The 12,034-nt window shown below is 40.1% G+C and overlaps 1 protein-coding gene and 1 pseudogene across 2 annotated transcripts in view; one reads left to right on the top strand and one right to left on the bottom strand.

Annotated features, from left to right (window-relative positions):
* Positions 1 to 12,034, top strand: part of LOC129022336 (spidroin-2-like) — a 43,696-nt gene that overhangs the window by 15,617 nt on the left and 16,045 nt on the right. The gene's annotated exons all lie outside the window — the stretch shown is intronic.
* On the bottom strand, positions 4,428 to 11,339 carry LOC129022334 (ribosome biogenesis protein BMS1 homolog; annotated as a pseudogene). Its single transcript, XR_010125247.1, has 7 exons — positions 11,112 to 11,339; positions 8,197 to 8,385; positions 7,933 to 8,113; positions 7,639 to 7,695; positions 6,424 to 6,546; positions 5,086 to 5,233; positions 4,428 to 4,739 (listed from the first exon to the last, which is right to left on the bottom strand). The product of XR_010125247.1 is annotated as a ribosome biogenesis protein BMS1 homolog (transcript).

The following is a 12,034-nucleotide window of genomic DNA, read 5'->3' as shown; positions in this document are numbered from 1 at the left end:
GCAATGAGATTGCTGCACCAAATGGTAGTTCTGTTTAAGTTTTTTGAGAAATCTTCACACTGCTTTATACAACGGCTGAATTAATTTACATTCCCAATGGAAGTGTATAAGATTTCCCTTTTCTCTGCAACCTCAGCAACATCTGTTATTTTCAGACTTTTTATTAGTAGCCATTGTGATTGGTATGAAATGGTATCTCGTTGTGGTTTTAATTTGCATTTCTGTAATGATTAGTGATTTTTAAAATGGAGCATATTTTCATATTCTTGTTGACAGCATGTATGTCTTTTTTGAGAAGTGTCTGTTCTTGTCCTTTGCCCATTTTTCAATGAGGTTTAGTTTTTGCTTAAAAATTTTTTTAAGTTCCTTACAGGTTCTGGATATGAGACCTTTGTCAGATCCATAGTTTGCAAATATTTTCTCCCATTTTGTAGGTTGTCTGTTTACTCTGCTCATAGTTTCTTTTGATGAACATAATCTCCTTAGTATACTTAGGTACCACTTGTCTATTTATGTTTTTGTTGCAATAGCTATTGGAAACTTGATCATAAAATCGTTGTTATTGCCTGTGTCCAGAATATTATGTTCTGGGCTTTTGTCTAGGGTTTTTATAGTTTTAGGTTTTACATTTAGGTCTTTAATCCATCTTAAGTTGATTTTTTTAATATGTTGGAAGGAAGTTGTCCATTTTAAATCTTCTGAATATGGCTAACCAGTTATCCTAGTACCATTCATTGATTAGGGAGTCTGTTCCCATTGCTTCTAATTATAGACTTTGTCAAAGATCAGATGGTTGAAGGAGTGCAGCCTACAACCTTCTCTAGTCTGTTCCATTGGCTTTTGTGTCATGGTTTTTGTACCAGACCTATGATGTTTTGGTTACTATATCCTTGGAGTATAGTTTGTGAACCCTCAAAATCTGAGACAGGTCTCAATTTACAAAGTTGACATTGCCCAGCTAGCCATATGTAGAAAGCTGAAACTGGATCCCTTCCTTACACCTTATACAAAAATTAATTCAAGATGGATTAAAGACTTAAATGTTAGACCCAAAACCATAAAAACCCTAGAAGAAAACCTAGGCAATACCATTCAGGAAATAAGCATGGGCAAGGAGTTCATGTTTAAAAACACCAAAAGCAATGGCAACAAAAGCCAAAATTGACAAATGGGATCTAATTAAACTAAAGAGCTTCTGCACAGCAAAAGAAACTACCATCAGAGTGAACAGGCAACCTACAGAATGGGAGGAAATTTTTGCAATCTAATCATCTGACAAAGGGCTAATATCCAGAATCTACAATGAACTCAAATTTACCAGAAAAAAACAAACAACCCCATCAACAAGTGGGTGAAGGATATGAACAGACACTTCTCAAAAGAAGAAATTTATGCAACCAAAAGACACATGAAAAAATGTTCATCATCACTGGCCATCAGAGAAATGCAAATCAAAACCACAATGAGATACCATCTCACACCAGTCAGAATGGCCATCATTAAAAAGTCAGGAAACAACAGGTGCTGGAGAGGATGCGGAGAAATAGGAGCACTTTTACACTGTTGGTGGGACTGTAAACTAGTTCAACCATTGTGGAAGTCAGTGTGGCGATTCCTCAGGGATCTAGAACTAGAAATACCATTTGACCCAGCCATCCCATTACTGGGTATATACCCAAAGGATTATAAATCATGCTGCTGTAAAGCATATGTTTTACATTTATATGATTATAAATCATGCTGCTATAAACATATGTAAAGCATATGTTTATTGCAGCACTATTCACAATAGCAAAGACTTGGAACCAACCCAGATGTCCAACAATGATAGACTGGATTAAGAAAATGTGGCACATATACACCATGGAATACTATGCGGCCATAAAATGGATGAGATCATGTCCTTTGTAGGGACATGGATGAAGCTGGAAACTGTCATTCTCAGCAAACTATCGCAAGGACAAAAAACCAAACACCACATGTTCTCACTCATAGGTGGGAATTGAACAAAGAGAACACTTGGACACAGGAAGGGGAACGTCACACATTGGGTCTGTTGTGGGGTGGGGCGAGGGGGGAGGGATAGCATTATGAGATATACCTAATGTAAATGACAAGTTAATGGGTGCAGCACACCAACATGGCACATGTATACATATGTAACAAACCTGCATGTTGTGCACATGTACCCTAGAACTTAAAGTGTAATTTTATATATATATATATATAAATGGCTGATGAGGAAAAAAAATTTAGGAAGTAGAATTCAACAACACATCAAAAAGATTATATACATCATGATTAAGTGGGAATTATCTCTGGCATGCAAGGCTGGTTTAACATATGTAAATCAATCAATGTGATATATCACATTAACAAAATGAAAGATAAAACCACATGGTCACCTGAATTGATGCAGAAAAAGCACTTAACAAAGTTTAGCAACCTTTCTTGATAAAACCTCTTAATAGTTTATGTATAGAAGGAAAGTTCCTGAACATAATAAAGACCATTTATGAGAAACCCATGGAGCACTTTTATTCAACATAGTACTTGCAAGAGCAATCTGATGAGGAAAAAAAAGCAACTAAATTAAAGAAGTAAAATTATCTCTATTTGCAGATGACAAGACCCTTTATGTAAAAAACTCCAAACATTCCACAAAAAACTCTGAGAACTACTAAATCAATTCAGTTAAGCTGCAAAGTATAAACTCAACATATAAAAATCAGTTGCATTTCTATATACAAATAACGTAGCTGACAAAGAAATCAAGAAAACAATCTCATTTACAAAAACACCAAAGAAAAACATATACTTAGGAATGAATTTAACCAATAAGATGGAAGATGTGTACACTTGAAAACCATAAAACATTGATGAAAGAAATTTAGACATCAACAAATGAAAAGATATCCTATGTTTATGGATCAGACGAATTAATATTGTTAAAATGTTCACACTACCCAAAGCAAATATACAGATTTAACACAATCCTCATCAAAGTTCTGATGGCATTCTTCACAGAACAGAAAAAAACAATCCTGGCCAGGTGTTGTGGTTCACGCCTGTAATCCCAGCACTTTGGGAGGCTGAGGCAGGTGGATCTCGAGGTCAGGACTTGGAGACCAGCCTGGCCAACATAGTGAAACCCTGTCTCTACTAAAACTACAAAAATTAGCCGGATATAGTGGCACGTGCCTATAGTCCCAGCTACTCAGGGGGCTGAGGCAGGAGAATTGCTTGAATCCGGGAAGCAGAGGTTGCAGTGAGCTGAGATTGTGCCACTGCATTCCAACTTGGGCAACAGAGTGAGACTTCATCTTAAAAAAAAAAAAAAAAAAAAAAAAGAAAAAAAATATTGAAACTCGTATGGAACCACAAAAAACCCCAAACAGCCAACAGGTTACTGTGAAAGACAAAGTTGGAGGCATCACACCTCTTGATTTAAAATTGTATTACAAAGCTATAGTAATCAAAACAGTATGATACTGGCATAAAAACAAAAAATATAAACCAATGGAACAGAACAGAGACCTTTGAAATAAATCCAAACATATACTGTCAACTAATTTTTGACAAGGGCAAACAAGACAACACAATGGAAAGAAAAATAGTCTCTTCAATAATAGTGCTGGGAAAACTGGATTTTCACATGCAAAAGAATAAAAATGGACCCTGATCATACACCATACACAAAAATCAACTCAAACAGATACAAAACCCAAGACCCAAATAAGACCTGAAACCTTAAAACTCCTAGAAGAGAACATAGGGGGAAAGCCTCTTGACATTGGCCTTAGCAATTATTTTTTGGATATCACACCACAAGCCAGGCTACAAATGGAAACATAAACAAGGAGGACTGCATCAAACTAAAAAGCTTCTGCACAGCAAAGGAAAAAACCAACAAAATGAAAAGAGAACCTACAGACTGGAAGAAATATTCGCAGATCGCATATCTGATAAAGTGTTAATGTCCAAAAATCAGTAAAGAACTCTTTTAATAACAGAAAAACAACCCAGTTGAAAAATGAGACAAATAGGAAATGACCAATAGCAAATGGGGAGACATATATTAAGAAAATACAAAGTAGCAGACATATAGGATGATCAAGTTAGAGATCTAATGTACGTCATGAGGACTATAGTTAATAAAAATGTATTGTCTTTAGGATTTTTGTTAAATAAGTAGATTTTAGCTGTTCCTGTCACACACAAAAAAATGTAACTATGTGAGATGGTAGATATGTTAATTTGCTTCACTGTAGTAACCAGTTTACTGTTTATATGTATCCTTAAGGTCATGTGGTCAACCTCAAATATATAAAATAAAATTTATTTTAAAGAAGAAAAATTTGTCTTCAATCCAGAAAGAACCACTATTACCATTTTTTGGTATTCCATTCCAAAATATTCCATGAATATACAATTGTTCAATCAAATTTAATGTTAGACTTTCTACTTGAACATTCAGAGCACTTAAGAAATTATAGAAGTGTCTGTGTGACTCCCTGTCTGCAGAGCACAGGCTGCATCTCCACTAACACACATACCACGGGTACTTTATACAGAGTCCTTGTTCACCTTTAGTCTGATGCCGTGGGTGAGCCTGAGTTGTCCTGTGGTCCGCATTCCTGACCAGGTGTCTTTCTCACCCACTGGTTTCAACAAAGATGTTACTGGGTTATAGAAGGCTGGGATGGAAACAGGATACGAAGTTTGCATGAAGACAGTATCTGAAAAGAGAGGTAATTTACTTTAACATTTTCAAAAGAAGATTCATATCCATATTGTGAAGAAACAAAGAACAAAACCTTCACTCCAAACTTCTCTACCTGGTTGCAAAGTATTTGAAGGGAAAGCTCACTAAGGAAGCTACTCTCATAGATCCCAGAACTGTTACTGGGTGTGGCCAGGGGGCTGCAGACACAAGGTGAATGGGCACACCGCATAAGCCTGGGAGATCTAAGGCTGGAGCTGCTCAACTCTCTAGAGACCTGACTCCAGCCTCTCGTCACACTGGCTAGAAGTCAAGCATGAATGGTGTAACACCCTGCCCTGAACACTACTCCAGACACTCACTGTTCATCAGCAGCTTATGCTCAAAGCTGGCCTGGAAGGCTCCTTCTGGAGCCCGGAGTGCTTTCTTGATCTGCTGCCTTATCTCGCTGACAGTTTGAATCACAATACCTTCAAATTTGGCCACTTCTGAGGCAGAATTAAACATTCCCTATGGGTATAGCAAGATAAAAACACATAAAAAAATCATATACTTTATGCTTTACTTCTTACCTCAAACATACATCCTTGGTTAAAGAACAAAAACAACTCAAAATGTATTTGCCCCTGAAAGTGGAATTACCACCACAAAAATAATACAACTCTTTCATTTTTCCCAAAATAATCATGTGGGTTCATGGGCATGCTCATCACTGTTGTCTGTGTGGAAGAGAAGATTAAAGAGGGATTTACTGGACTGCACTGGCCTAGGCGGCCTTTGCTGGCATCTCTCAGCCTAGACTGCAGCCCAGATCCTTTTACTCAGGTGCATGCACTTAGAACATGAAAACAGTTAAATAAACGCTGGTGGTATTATTACTTTATATTGCAAGAACACTTAATGATCTTACTATGAGTTTTAATAGAAACATCCCCACTAATGAAATTGTCAATAAATACTGCTCAAACCACCTTCCCCAAATGCTGAAAAACAGTACATCTATTTCTCTACCCTTGCCAAGTTGTCTGCAAATGCTCTATTTTTCCACTGAATGGTTAGACAAACTTGTGATTTTTTTCCCTTAACACAAATCAAAAAAGTAGGAAACAAAACCCAGTGGATAAAATGACATTTTTTTTTTTTTTCTTGAGACAGAGTCTTGCTCTGTCACCAGGCTGGAGTGCAGTGGTGCGATCTCGGCTCACTGCAACCTCCACCTCCCAGGTTCAAAAGATTCTCCTGCCTCAGCTTCCCAAGTAGCTGAGATTACAGGTGCACACCACCATGCCCAGCTAATTTTTTTGTATTTTAGTAGAGACGGGTTTCACCATGTTGGCCAGGATGGTCTTGATCTCCTGACCTTGTGATCCGCCCACCTCGGCCTCCCAAAGTACTGGGATTACAGACATGAGCCACTGTGCCCAGCCCCAAAATGACATATTTTCAATCTGAGTTCTGTAGCAGTCTCACATGGTAGTCATGAATAACAGCCTCAATTCCTAAATAGCTCTGTTTTACTACTGCTTTTTTGGGCATATTTAAGTAATACAATATAAAGGAGCAAACAAACAAAACAGGAAGTTTATAAAAGATTTCAAATACTTGTGTAAAAATATGAGGCCCATATTCTAGAAGTATTTCATTCCTTTTCTCAAACAATATGGGCATTTATAAATATGAGAATATATAGATATACAAACCTTAATAAATGAAGTGTTCTTGAAAATTTTATATGGAAAACCAGTTAGCTTCAATTTCTTCACAATTTTTATGGATTTATCCAGATCAAAGACAATTCCTGTGGCAGCTATCCAAAAATCAGGCTAACAGGAACCCCAAAATTTGAAAATAGGAATAATATCAGCAAGAGAAAAACTTCAATTCTATGTGACATAATAAATTACCAAAGTGAATTTAACTTACAATTAGCTAAGAAAAACAAGAAAGACCATCTGAACTTGCAACCCAGTGGTTTGACAAAAGCAATCCAAAACTTTAAAGTTGGTAAGCCAAACTAACAAGACTGACTTGAGGCCAAATGTGGTGGTTCATGCCTGTAATCCTGGCTGTTTGGGAGGCCAAGGCAGGCAGATCACCTGAGGTCAGGAGTTTGAGACAAGCCTGGCCAACATGGCGAAACCCCGTCTCTACTAAAAATATAAAAATTAGCTTGGCACAGTGGTACACACCTGTAATCCCAGCTACTCAGGAGGCTGAGGCAGGAGAACTGCTTGAACCCAGGAGGTGGAGGTTGCAGTGAGCCAAGATTGCGCCACTGCACTCCAACCTGGATGACAGAGTGAGACTTTGTCTAAAAGAAAAAAAAAACAGGGAGACTTGAGTACTTTCCTGAGAGTGATTTCAGAGGAACATAATTTCACTATAATGATCTATTTGGAATGAAATGGAAAAGAAAAATACAGTTGCAATGTTTAGGAAATTAAAATTTGAACCTCTAGGGCAGATTCCGTCTGCTCATTATTCTGGTTTCTTCTCTGTTAAATGGGACCAATAAACCCTGCCCTGTCTGACTGGTCAAATGAAAATGTAGTGAACAGACTGCTACCCCAGCACAGCTGCAGGGGGTCTCATGTCTGCCTGGTCTCCCATGGCTCCTCACAACCTCATATAGTGGTTAGCACATGGTGAGCACTGCTTAAGTACTTGCTTAGATAAATAAATCCAAAAGATGCACAAAAATAGGAAATGTCTTCAGTACCATTATAATTCTTCCACTTTCCCTCCTCTACTCCCACACCCTACTGAAAAGGATGTAGGAAGATTAAAAGCAAAGGGAAATTTACTTTATATTACTAAAAATGAGTAATTTTCAACTTAAAGTCTCATGTACATAACCCACATTCAGGATATATTTCTCAAGCCAATCTGTAAAAGAAATCATCCAAGATAGTTACCATTATGCCACTGACAGACTATTGCCAAGAAGCCAGTTCCCTGTGAAGTGATAGGGCCTTAAAGGAAAAGGAAAAAAAGAAATATAGCAAACCACAAATTTTAGATTCTAGTTTTACATAATGGATAGGGACATTTACATTTGGATATAGATTTACTCCAAACCACCTCCCTGCTCCCAGAAAAGAGAAAAATCTTAGGAATGGAATTTTATGAAGGAAAAACACAAAGCTATAATGATGCAGCCTGTAAGGCTTAATATTGGCAATAAGCAAGTTATTGTAATCATGTTTTACCCCAAAAGGCTGCTCTGCAATGCATGTGCTGTGTGGTTTACTTTAGAAGCCTTTGTCTTCCATTGTGGTCTTCGATATAATAGAGTGGGATGGTCTGAAACCTCCTTCACCCTACAGAAAATATGATTGGATCTTGAGGCTTGAGGATTTTCTTATACCAGCGATGTTTCTTCAGATGCATCTGACGGGACAAGAGGGCAAGATGATTGATGGAGGGGAAATCCACAGAGCCTCAGGCACCAAATACGCAGCAAAGGGACCCACCTGCATGTATCCAACATTGCCTTCACTGTTGCCCAAGCCACCCAGGATAATGGGGTAATGAGGGTCAAAGATATGCACAGATTCACAGAGAACATTGTCAATCTCAGTGCAGACATACATCCCAGATGGAAAACCCTCATACTGAACTCTGGCTTGATCATCTTGATCTTCAAATTCTGCACGATTCAGCTATACATGACAGGAAAAAAACCCATATGCTGTTATCTATAATAAACATAAGATTAATATGAACAAATGAGCAATTTCTAAGTAACAAACTGTGGACAGAATTATGTAGGCTTTATCCTATTAAAAATACTACACATTTAGCCAGGCATGGTGGCTCATGCCTGTAATCCCAGCACTTTGGGAGGCCAAGGCAGGTGGATCACTTGAGGTCAGGAGTTCGAAACCAGCATGGCCAACATGGTGAAACCCTATCTCTACTAAAAATACAAAAATTAGCTGGGCGTGGTGGCGCGTGCCTGTAGTCCCAGCTACTCAGGAGGCAGAGGTGAGAGAATCGCTTGAACCCAGGAGACGGAGGTTGCAGTGAGTCGAGATTGTGCCACTGCACTCCAGCCTGGGCAATAGAGCAAGACTCCATCTCAAACAAACAAACAAACAACAACAACAAAAAACCTACACATTTTACCTCTACAGTCTGCTCAGAATATGTCCCAACCATTTTCTTCTCTGCTGCTCCAAGGGACAGCAAATGTAGATTACTCTGTGGGGCCCTGCGTGCCTGAACACTGGAAACGTCCCCAGTCCACACCTTTTTTTCCTTCCTCTCCAAACCTGTCACACTTTTCCCATCTTTAAACACCCAACACCTCCCTCACTTTCACTCAGCTGATGGCTGTTTCCTGATTCACTCCCAAACTGAAAGAACCTTCACAGTCAATCTTCTACCCGGGTTTCCTCCCTTATCCAGCCTTATCAGAGCTCTGACCTGGCCCATAAGGGAGCTATGTGTGGCTATTTAAATTAAAATTAATTACAATTACATAATATTTAAAATGCAGTTCCTCAATCACACTGGCCACATTGGAAGTGGTCCATATCAACCTGCTGCCAGGATTACAGTATTGGGAAGCACAGACGTGCATCTCCATGATCACAGAAAGTTCTACGGGCAGCTCAGGCACAGATGATTTGTCCATGTCCGCTCAGGGCCACACATCACTTGCTCAGTAGACACCATCCACTCTTCCTGGACTTTATTCCAACAGCTCTTCCCTCTGTTATCTCTCTTATCTCAAAACCTTTTGATTCCACTTCTTCCACCAACAACTGCTCCATTTCTGTGCTTCTCTCTGCAGCAAAACCCCACAAAAGTTTTCTGCAGTCACAGCCTCCAGTTCCCCTGCTCCCGTTCCCCTACATCTATGAAAATCGGTGCTTGCCAAGATTGCTGAAGGCCTCCACGCCCCTCCTCCAGTGGTCAACTCTGCCTTCACCATAGTTAACATGGCAGTGGGATCTGAACAACATGTCACCTCCATGTACAGCTGGCCTCCCACGTGCCTGCATGCTCACACTGCTTCTCCCTCCTGGGCACTGCTCAGGCCTCATGGCTGCAGTCACCCCCTCTCACCGACACCAGTCCTGCTCCTCCCGATCACTCTGCACTCACTCCCTGGCCACCTCACAGCTTGAAGTGGCATCTGCATGCTGAGGGCTGTACATCTAAGTCCCTGGCCAGACCTCTGTCTCCACACCTGACACTCCGCTTGTCTGCATGACACCCAGCCGACCCAAACATCGTCTTCCCAAAGCTGCATCTGCAGAGGGTTTCCTATCAAACTTACAACAACCCATCCTTCCAGGAACTTCTAGTCGCCATCCTCATTTCTTCTCACACACCCCACATTCAGTCCACCAGGAAATCCTACTGACTCAGCTTCCAAATAAAGTCTATCCAAATAAAGTCTGGCAGTCATCTCCACTGCCAGCCCTCTGGTTTGTGCCACCCAACTGATCTCTTGGCAGAGTGATCTGATTAACTGAGTATCTTTCCTCTGCTCAGAACCCTCCAAGGACTCCCATTTCAGAGTGTAAAATTCAGCCTTTTCCAATGGCCCACAAGGCTCTAGCTAACTTTAAATTGTAAATGATGTGAAGCAAAGACTTCACAGTTAGTTGAGTCATGCCTGTCAAAGGTCAACCCAGACTTGCAACCATTAAGCTAATGCCTAATCAGGAGATAGTTCTTTGGCTAGATGAAGACCTAGGCTGAGCAGAGCCTTTCAACTCCATTTCACAAATCATATACCTAATCTGTTCCAGCTTACAGAGGCACTCCTGGCCCCCCTAACAAGGCGCAACTCAGATGCTCGCCATCAACTGTACACACATTTCTGTGTCTGCTTCATAGTGAGATCACCGCCTCCAGCAGCCTGCTCAGCGCCCCCAGGCAGGACGGCCACACCATCTCCCTTTATCTCCGCATCTGACCTTACACTCCACATGTCTTTCTGAACTCTGACCAGGATGAGTTTTCAGAGCACTCCTCCTGGGAGCTGTTGTGTGTCCATAAGCCATACAGGCCACTGATCACCTGCCATTCAAATCAGGAAGCAGCGATTGGAATAGGCAGCCAATGCTTGCACTGAAGTGAACATGGTGTCTCAGATCACTACACTGTCAAAGTCTGAAAAGTAGAGACCATGTCTTGGTCATTTCTGTTTCCTAATTGTTGGTACAAAATAGGTATGCAAATTTTTCTGGTGATTTCCTGACTGCAGAAACAATGAGCTCACTGCATGAATAAACTCACTCACATGCATCTCTACCCAGGGGTCCAAATGAAAGGCACAGAAGCAGTATAGGAAACAGAGACCCAAAAAAGTCAGGGTTTCCTGCGCTATGATAGTCTTGACAAACGGCTGAGAGGAACTGAGGGTTCTCACCTGTGCTTGTTTCTGCATTTCTCCGTTAAGATCATCAAAATATGTGCTTTCTCCTTCATCATGTTCTGCATCAAACATCTCCTTCAATTTTCTCTTCTTATTCAAATGCTTTTTCTTGGCACTTTCCTCTTCGTTGGGGTCAATTTCTTCCTTAACTTCTTTCTCTACATCTTCATTCTTAAATTTCCACAAGAAAAAATTTTGTGTATGTTTATGAAGGTTTTTTCTTTAAACATTAGATTTTTTTAAAGTTCCATTTGAACAAAAATCTTAGGAAAATTATGTTATCATCATCAATAAAACAAAACAAAACACAACTTTTGTCTCTGAATAATGTGGTACTGCTACAGGAAATGGTTACATCTGCATTACAATTAGCTACCATTCCTTAAGCTGGCTGGGAACACAAACTGGAATAAAAATAACAGACGTGTCCCTCACCCAGATGCTCCCACTGGCATCTGGACTCACCCACCACAGGCCCACAGAGCGCTCCACGTTCCAAGCCTCATTCTCACTGTTCCCATGACTACAAACACACACAGAACTTTGCAGTAAGGAATGTTTGTAAAACAATATTTCATCATCTGTTTAGGTAAATTAAATGGACCCAATCCTCCTTTCCACACTTCACATCAAAATCGCAATCTCAATTTTTCCAGTATAGGTAATGGGCATTCTTTCTTTTCTTTTTTCTTTTCTTTTTTTTTTTTTTGAGACAGAGTCTTGCTCTGTCACTCAAGCTGGAGTGCAGTGGCATGATCTAGGCTCCGTGCAACCTCTGTCTCCCAGGTTCAAGCAATTATCCTGTCTCAGCCTCCCGAGTAGCTGGGATTACAGGTGCATGCCACTGGGCCTGGCTGATTTTTGTATTTTTAGTAGAGATGTGATTTCACCATATTGGCCAGGCTGGTCTCAAACTC

The sequence above is a fragment of the Pongo pygmaeus genome, chromosome 22 (assembly GCF_028885625.2).
Source record: "Pongo pygmaeus isolate AG05252 chromosome 22, NHGRI_mPonPyg2-v2.0_pri, whole genome shotgun sequence".
Classification (NCBI taxonomy): domain Eukaryota; kingdom Metazoa; phylum Chordata; class Mammalia; order Primates; family Hominidae; genus Pongo; species Pongo pygmaeus.
This window is presented reverse-complemented; position numbering and strand designations above follow the sequence as displayed.